Genomic DNA, 8382 nt, shown 5'->3' on the forward strand with positions numbered 1-8382 from the left:
TAAGATGAAGACAACACAGCTACCAAAGTCACACAGACAGGACTCCAGACTTTTATCTGCTGGCCATGGAGTTCAGGTCTCTCCTCCAAATCACAGTGCAATTTCTTTAGGGGTTTATTTAATTATTTTATTTTTGAAGTACTGGGAATTGAATCCAGGGGTGTTCTACCACTGAGCTACATCCCTACCCTGTTTTATTTTTATTTATTTTGAGTCAGTGTCTCCCTAAGTTGCTAAGGCTGGGTTTGAACTTGCCATCCTCCTGCCTCAGCCTCCCGAGTAGCTGGGATTACAGGTGTGCACCATGCGCCTGGCTCTTAGTGGTTGATAACCAGAAGACTTAACCCAAACACAAATTTGTTAGCTTCCATTTCTTCTTCTTCATCCAGAGGTCTCCATGGCTCTTTTGACCTGGGCTCTGGTGGGGGTGGTGGGGCTCTTGATGGCAGCTAGCTGCAGCTTCATCTGTCATGGGCTTGGTGATTCAGCCTTTTCCTTCTGGTGGCCTTGACTCTGGTCAGTCCTTGGTCCTGGGGCATGACCTAGGCTCTCTCCTTTTTCTTGTAGTGTTCCTCTTGTCCTTTTTCTTGGTATTTGCTTAAGAGTTCTCTTTTTCATCTTTTTCTTCTTCATCTTTCTTCTCTATTTTTTTTCTGTTTTTTTTTTTTCTTCTGCTATATCCTTTTCCTTTTATTCCATTTTTTTCTTCTGGTCCTCCATAAGCCCATTTGTGTTAATGAACTTGACCCATCAAACATCTCAGATGGGACCCCACAGCTGCCACATTAGTTTCTCCTTATTCTGTTCTGAAAGATGATCCATAATTTCAGAAATCTCCTGCTTGCTCCTAGCAATGGAGGCTGCAAGGCCTGCCCCCCATGTCCAGCATAGGCTGAAAGGTTTCTTGCTGATCTCTTTGTTTTAGCATTTCTGCAAACTGCTTTCCCCGCACTCCCTTGTTTTGCTTTCTAGCCTTCCTCTGAGGATTCTCTCTTCTGTTCATTTTTTTCTCCCACTCCTCCATGAGCTCAACATAATTCTGGCAGATTTTTTTTTTCTTCCCTTTGTTTCTTGGATGATTTCTTCTTTTAAAAAGTGAGTTTGCCCTCATCACCTGGTTTGTCTTGAGGTTCTTTTGGCACCTCTTTTTATCTGATGTTGGTTATAGGGTGGCAGTTCAACTTTTGGGCCAAGACCTTCAAAAATTTTATGAGCTGCTTCTGCTCTTTTCTGATTCTCATCGTAAATATTTTGGACAGTTCTGCATTGCTTCTGTACATCGGGAGGAGGGGGCCCAGGCTTCTGGGGCTCTGGAGTGTTAGCGGCTGCTTCTTCAAGCTGTTGTTTCTTTTTCTATTGAGGATCTGCTCTTGTGCTTTTGCAATTTATCAAGCTACACAATACATACTTGGGGTTAACTCTTCTTTAGAAAGCTTTGAAAGTGAAGCATTTTGATCATCTCCACATGGTCATCAAGAGATTGCAGAGGATGGAGCTTCACCTTTGCCTCCAAATGCTGGATCCTTCTTGGCATTGACAGATCTCGGTCTTCCTGGCAGTGTGAACACTAAAAGGTGAAACTGTCTCATGGACATGCTGAAAATGGGTATGAGCAACCTACTCCAGATGCTGTCACTCAGATTCCTGTGAACGCCCCTGGGGCTGGGCCTCAGTGAAACTCTACCTATCTGGTTCTCCTTTCTTGAGTGTCAGAGCTGGGGTAAAATTCTGAAGGACAGGAAAGCTGTCTTCCAAGATGCTTCTCCTGCTGCCAGAGCTATCTAGTTGGGGACCCAAACTCCTGCTTGTGGAGGGTGCTGGGAAGGCATGTGGACCAAGTGGGGAGGGCAGCACTGTTCTCTGCAGAATGTCCCTTAGTTGGGAGGGTAGCCTGAACTTGACATCATCAGTAAAAAGTCCTCACAGGGCTCTGAGATCAAGTCTGATAAATGGTCATGTTTCCAGAAAGCCATAGGGAGCCTGTGGAGCATGGGAGGCACTCACCCCAGCTGCTGCTCCTGCCACCTTCTGTTTATACATTTTCTGAACCTGCGCATCCTGCTATTTCAAAGTCTGTGTCTGGAGATTCTGGTGCCTGCCTCACCTGGGTTTCAGCTCCACTGCCTGTTCTCTCTTCCTAGTTGCTGACATGTGTGGTAGTCTTCAATTGGAGGCTAGACATGGTGTGCAAGGTACTAGGGAAGCTCTGATGCTGTTCCTTCTTCCAGGCCCTCCCCTCTGCAGGCAGGAGCGAGTCTCCACAATCCAGTCACTCAAGGCTGGCAGCAAATGTCCTGAGTGCTTCCTCTGGTTGACTTTCTTCTCAGATGTGGCCCTCTAGTGTTGTTCTGGGTGTTAAGTTGGGCTCTTGAACTTGGTGTTTGATAGTCTGGCTGGTCTAAACAGGTTTCCTGGTAGGGAAGGGTGATTCTGAGAAGGGAAGAGGAGAGAGACCTGTGCTGGGCAAGTGCTTCTTCTTCCTCAGGAACTGCACAGACTGGATGCCAGGCATGCCTCTCAACAACAGCCCAGGTTGCAGAACAAAGGCCTCATTTTGCCGGCGGCGAGGAAATGCAGGTTTAGGACCTGAGGTTGTGGAGCTGGGGTGAAGGATGGAGACCTGGTCTCTCCAGCTCCAAGTCTGCTCTCATCACATGGTCCTGAGGAGCCCTGCTTGCACTGTGACCAGCCTCAGGGGTTGTCAGAGCTCATTGCTCATCACTTGCTCTTGGAGGACACCTTTGCCACCTTCGCCCTCCCCAGTCTGCCACCTCCTCTCCTGCAGTGCCTTCTTTCATTCCAGAGCCAAACAGGAAGAATCGGTTCAAGAGCACTGATGAGTTTCACTCCAGGGCGAGGGCTTGGAGGGCCAACCTTGCACAAGGGAAGCTGCGGTTTAATCTTGGCCCACTCAGGGAAATGCTGATTGAGCCAGCCCCTCAGATTAGTGGCTATACCTTTCTCTTTGAAGGCTCTTGTATCCCTTGATTCGGGCCCTGCTCCTCTAGATCTTAGAAGCTGGTGCAAGCTCTCTGTCACTGGTTGAAATGGAGCTGTGACCTGCCTCCCACCTGTAGACTGGCCTCCCGTGAGTCTGTGAAACGTGGGCCTCTCTATCCAGACATTGCTGCGCTTCCTCTCACTTCTTGTTCTCCGCTTGGGCCCTGCATCTTTGCACGTCCACAGGTTTCTGTCTTGGATAGAAGCCTCCTTTGCACGGGGAGGGTCTAAACTCTGTCTGCAGTGTCCTGAGCCCACGGTTCTTGTTTTACTTCTAAGAGTTAAAAGAAACCACTTGCTGGTCGAGGGAAAGTTAGGTGGGCTTCATTGTTTTGAAAACTTAAATGTATCTGGCAAGCAAGGGTCCCTCAAGGGCCTGGCTCTAGACTGGCAGGCAGGATGCCTTGGGGCTGGGTCCTGGAGAGGCAGATCAGTCTCTTAGGGAATGGCTTTGGAGTAAGAGGCGGTGCACTTTGAGTTCCCGGCTGACTGCTACTTCGACTCTCCTGTTTTGTCAACCGGAGCAGGAGCTTGGTAGTGGAGCGCATTTTACAGGGCCCCTCTGCAGCCAAGTATGATAATGCCAGTCTAAGGCTTAGTCCAGGCCCGTCAGTAGGCAGCAGCCCTTTCTGTAACTGCTTCTTAGGAGGGAGCGCTGCACGCACTGCCTAACCTGATGCCCTTATAGGGGGGTGCCAGAGGCGGCAGGAGCTGCTATTGGCTCGTTACACTGGAGGCCTTTGATAGGAGCAGCCTTCCCTGCTACATCCAGGGCTGCATGTGGGCTGGGAAGGCAGAGGGGTCAGGACAAGCCTTGGGGACTCTTTTAAAAAAAGGCAGAGCTGACTGTGTGCTGGGGGTTTCCTGGGGTACACTGTATCCCCTTTGCAGGAAACTTTGAACCCAGACTTTTCGAACTGCTGAAGCACCCTGCAGACGGCACCTGGCCACTTGCATTTCCTGGAAGACAAATGGGAATGGCTGCCAGCAGGGAGGAGTATGCTTTGCCTTCCCCTCTGTGTTCTTCAAACATGACATCCTTAATAACAAGGACCCCAGCTACCCAGGTGCAGGCTTCCTCTCCCTGAGAGGCCCCCATTCTCTGTCTCCCCTAGACATTCATTTTTTTCACATTTACATCCACAGTGTGAAACCAATTTCTAATTTTACTTTTAAAAGTATCACTAGTGTTTAAAAGTTTTCATAGCTTCAGGTGTGTTATTCCTGAGGCCTGGAGCTCCTTCAAGGGGTGTGGGTGCGGGGGTCTGCTGTGACTCAGTCAGTGCCTTCCTAGCAGAGGCTTCAGGCTGCGCAGCCTCGCAGGCCACACCACCACAAGCACAGCCGAACACACGCGCAAGTGCGCCAGCACAACACAGCTGAGTCCACATGCATATGAACATACGAACACACACATGTGCTCATATACTGCCCATATTTACACAGTTTCCTCCGTGTGAATTGGTTCATAGTTGGGGCCACAGAACCTGAAAATCCAAGCTCCAGGTATAATCTGATCGCGAGGTCAATTCTTTGATTAGGTGGTTTAAGTTCTGCTAGGAAAAGAATAAATTTTTGGTTCTTTACTTTTTGTCCTTCACATTTTTTATTTGGTGCATTATAGTCCTACAGAATGGCGGGATTGGTTGTTACATGTTCGGGCTTGCACACAGCGTAACAATGTAACCCAGCCAATGTCACTCTCAGAATTTCCCTTTTCCCTCCCCACTCTCTCCTAGGATCCCTTTCTGCTACTGATCTCTCTTTGATTTTCAAAAGCCTCCCCGCCCCCAGCTTATCTTTTCTATTTTCCTCTCTATCTTCCACATATAAGAGAAAACATATGACCCTTGACTTCCAAGGCTGACTTATTTCTCTTAACTTCTCTTAAGGTACTAGTCGCTAGTTCCATCCATTTTCCTGTAAATGACATAATCTCTTTTTTCCTGACAGCCAAATAAAACTCCTTTGGGTAAGCATGCCATATTTTCTTTATCCATTCATTCACAGGTGAGTACCTAGTCTGGTTCCTAGGCTGTATGCATGTCATGGTTTCCGGAAGAATTAAACCTTCAAAGGTACCAGTCGGGCCACAGGAGAAAGTGTGCCTGTCTTTGCAGGTCCATGTGCTGTTTCTCTTACCTTCTCTGTTTTCTGTTTCCTATTTTGAACTAAAACAAAAGATAGACATGGAACACTTGGTGGCATCTGGGATAAATCTGAATAGCTCTGAAATCCACGAGGCTCTGCCACATATCATTACAGTCTCTTTCGTGTCAAGTATTATCCTACAGAATTATCTTCAATACTCTGCCGGCGGAGAGCGAGCATCAGGGTGAGGGTCTGGCATTCTGTGACCCCTCTGTGAGTGGCCTGATGAGTACAGCCATCAGTAACACAGGGCACTGTCCTACAGATGCAAGTGGTGAGAAAGATAAGTTTGAGTTCTTTGGTGCTCTTACCACCTGACAAGAACCTATTCAACATAATGGATCCCATGTTTTAGTTCCCCCTTCTTTAAGATTTCTCTTGGAAGGTGATAAAGCCAACACCAGACACCAGCAACCTCTACTGTACCTTGTTACAAAAGCACTGCTGTTTGTTTGCTCTTCCCAGGCCAGATAAAACTAGACAGTAGAGGGACACAGTTCACGCAGGCTGCAAACTTTTGGACGGTGTCCTGGATTAAAAGCAACAATAACAACAAACAAAAAGGGTACGGGGTCCCCAGCCGTGGAAATTTGTTTTATGGGCTCCAGCAAATTCTTGGCAAATAAAAACTCTGAAGCCATCTGCAGCCTCCATTTGGCTGAGGCCAGAGGGTACCCACTCCGGAATGGACGAGTTCCTGGAGAGAGGGAGCTGGGGTTCCGGGATTCTGCTGGCCCATGGCCACGGCCAGCTTAGCGCTTCCATCTGGGGCTCTGCTCATGCTGTGCTGTCACCAGGAGCAGGAGACCCAGGTGGCCCTCAAATGCCCAGGAGGTGAAGGGGGACATGCTTCCCATCTGCAGTCAAGGCCCGGGGCCCTGGGGAAATGGCTGGTGACACGGAGGATGCCCCTTGTGCACATATCACAGGAGAGACCTGTGAGCCAGGCTATTGAGATGCTCCAGCCAGTTGCTCTTCATTAAAAAAAAATAAAAATATACATTCACTTTTTTTTTTCATTGAAAGATAAATGCTGATGGAAACTCTAGTTACTGGATTTTGTTTCTTCCTTTTTAACTGAAGGGCTTTCCATGGTTGACCTGCTATGAATTTACAGCCTAGTACCAGCCCCGAAGTAAATCTACATGCATATTTTATCAAAAGTCGCCTTTAAAATTGCTGAAATGGTGCCGTTTATCCACTGAGGAGTGAGGAGGGGAGAGAGGAGCCCAGGCTGCCTGCCACGCAGCTTTACCACCCACAGGCCCCAGAAGTCAGAGTCCTCACCCAAGTATCACCCAGGAAGCAAGGGGTGCAGGAGCAGGCTCCTGACCAGCCTTGGGATGGCTGGGAGGCCATAGCCCCCACATCCACATGGATCAGGGACTGCCACTTCTGCATCTGAGGAGGTGGAGAGCTGGCACTGGGGGACAACTAAGAGACAGGTAGAACAGCAGTTAGCATGGGAAGCATCTCCCCATCACAGCCAAGCTCCCCGTACAAGTTCACATACTGAGATTTCCAGGACTTCCGAGGGGCTCGGCCATGTGCATGTGGATTTCAAGAGCACACCTGTGTACACATATGCTTTCAGATTTCCTACCTGTGTGCTCAAAATACCTACCCGGCATCTCTAAGACCTGTCTTGGTCCATTTCTCATTGCTAGTTATGCAATAGCTCAGGCTGGCCAAGTTATAAAGACAGAGGTTTATTTTGGCTCATGGTCCTGGTCCAAGGTCATGGGGCCACATCTGGTGATGGCTTCCTGCTGGCAGAGTCACAAGGCAGCATGAGCCTGGCCAGATTGGCTTCTGCAGCAGGCCGGCTCTGGAATAAACCGTGGACCATTTGCGCCCTGTCTCCTCCAAGGTCCCGCCTGCACCTCCTTTAACAATGGCACACTAGGGATTCAATTTCCTCACGAGATTCAGAGGGGGCAAGTTAAGTCAACACTGTAGGAGATATTATGGAAATGAAAGGTAAAGATAGAAAGGCCTGGGAAGTAGTGTTTTCCATCTCTGAATATACTTTGAGGTCATGTAGAATCTGCTAGGCAAATCACTCATCTATTCTGAGCCTCAGGTTCCTCATATTTGAAGTGAGGATTGTGATACACCTACACAGCGTCGTTGGAAGATGACATAAGGTGCATAATGCAGAGGATCTCAGGAACACTTCAATAGCTGTTAATTGCTATTTTCAAAATTTAATTCTGAGCTCACAACTTGTGACATTCTAGAGAAAAAAACACTAAATTATTTGCATTACTTGTTTTCATTCACCTTTTATAAAACATAATTTTAGTTGTAGGTGGACATAATAACTTTTTATTGTATTGATTTATTTTTATGTGGTGCTGAGGATTGAACCCAGTCAGTGCCTCATGTGTGCCAGGCAAGTGCTCTGCCACTGAGCCACAACCCCAGTCCTTCCATTCCCTTTTACATGTCTAAGTCATGAGTTCTCTTCTTGGGTGATGATAAAGGAAAGGGGGAGTAGTGAGCTCCTTTGAGTCACAAGTGGATGCTCATCAAAGTCTTCTGTCTCTGTTTTCTGGCACAGAGAACTGCACTATAGGCCCACCCCCCTGTGATGTTTAATCGTCCAGACAAATAGCCCAACCCCAGTGCTATGGCTCAGTACGTCCAGGGAACTTCCTGGGATGGAGATGTGTTTCTCTGTTGGCAGAACAGCCACTGGGTACTTGCAGCATCCAGAACTTGCCATGTGTCTAGCACAACCGAGAACTTTAACTGCTAATTGTGTTGAATTTTAACAAATTTTAATGAAAATTCAAGTGGCTGGGGACCACGCCATTGGATGGCACAGCCCTCTCTAGTGGCTTCTCATCAGCCTGAGTTCAGAAGGCTAATGACAGGCAGCACAGAGTCCCAGCCAACCTGCTGGGACGTGAGAAGCTCCTATGTCCCCTTGGCCCCTGGAGTTTGGGTCTCTTGCTGCTGCTGCCGGGTGGGCAGAGCCTGTCCTGCTGTGCTGTCTACTGGAGGGCAGGCTGGTCCTGTTGACCAATGACAAAGAGCTCCTGAGCCTCCACCCCTGCACAGGACACTGCCTCTGGTCCTGGAGCTCCTGAGGGCAAGCCTCCTGGCTGCTGTCCTCACGTGGCTGCTGGTGTCCTGGGTAGCTCCTGGTGTGGTTATGTTGCTCTGTCACAGGACAAGTAGGGCCTGCCTCAGTCCCCGTTGGACACAAGGAACGGTGTTGGTCCT

At 48.5% G+C, this 8382-nt stretch overlaps 1 pseudogene; it reads right to left on the minus strand.

Moving 5' to 3' along the window:
- Nucleotides 1-759: 759 nt before the first annotated feature.
- On the minus strand, nucleotides 760-2040 carry LOC113195179 (nuclear receptor corepressor 1 pseudogene; annotated as a pseudogene).
- Between the last annotated feature and the right edge of the window lie 6342 nt (nucleotides 2041-8382).

Source organism: Urocitellus parryii, chromosome 2 (genome assembly GCF_045843805.1).
Source record: "Urocitellus parryii isolate mUroPar1 chromosome 2, mUroPar1.hap1, whole genome shotgun sequence".
Classification (NCBI taxonomy): domain Eukaryota; kingdom Metazoa; phylum Chordata; class Mammalia; order Rodentia; family Sciuridae; genus Urocitellus; species Urocitellus parryii.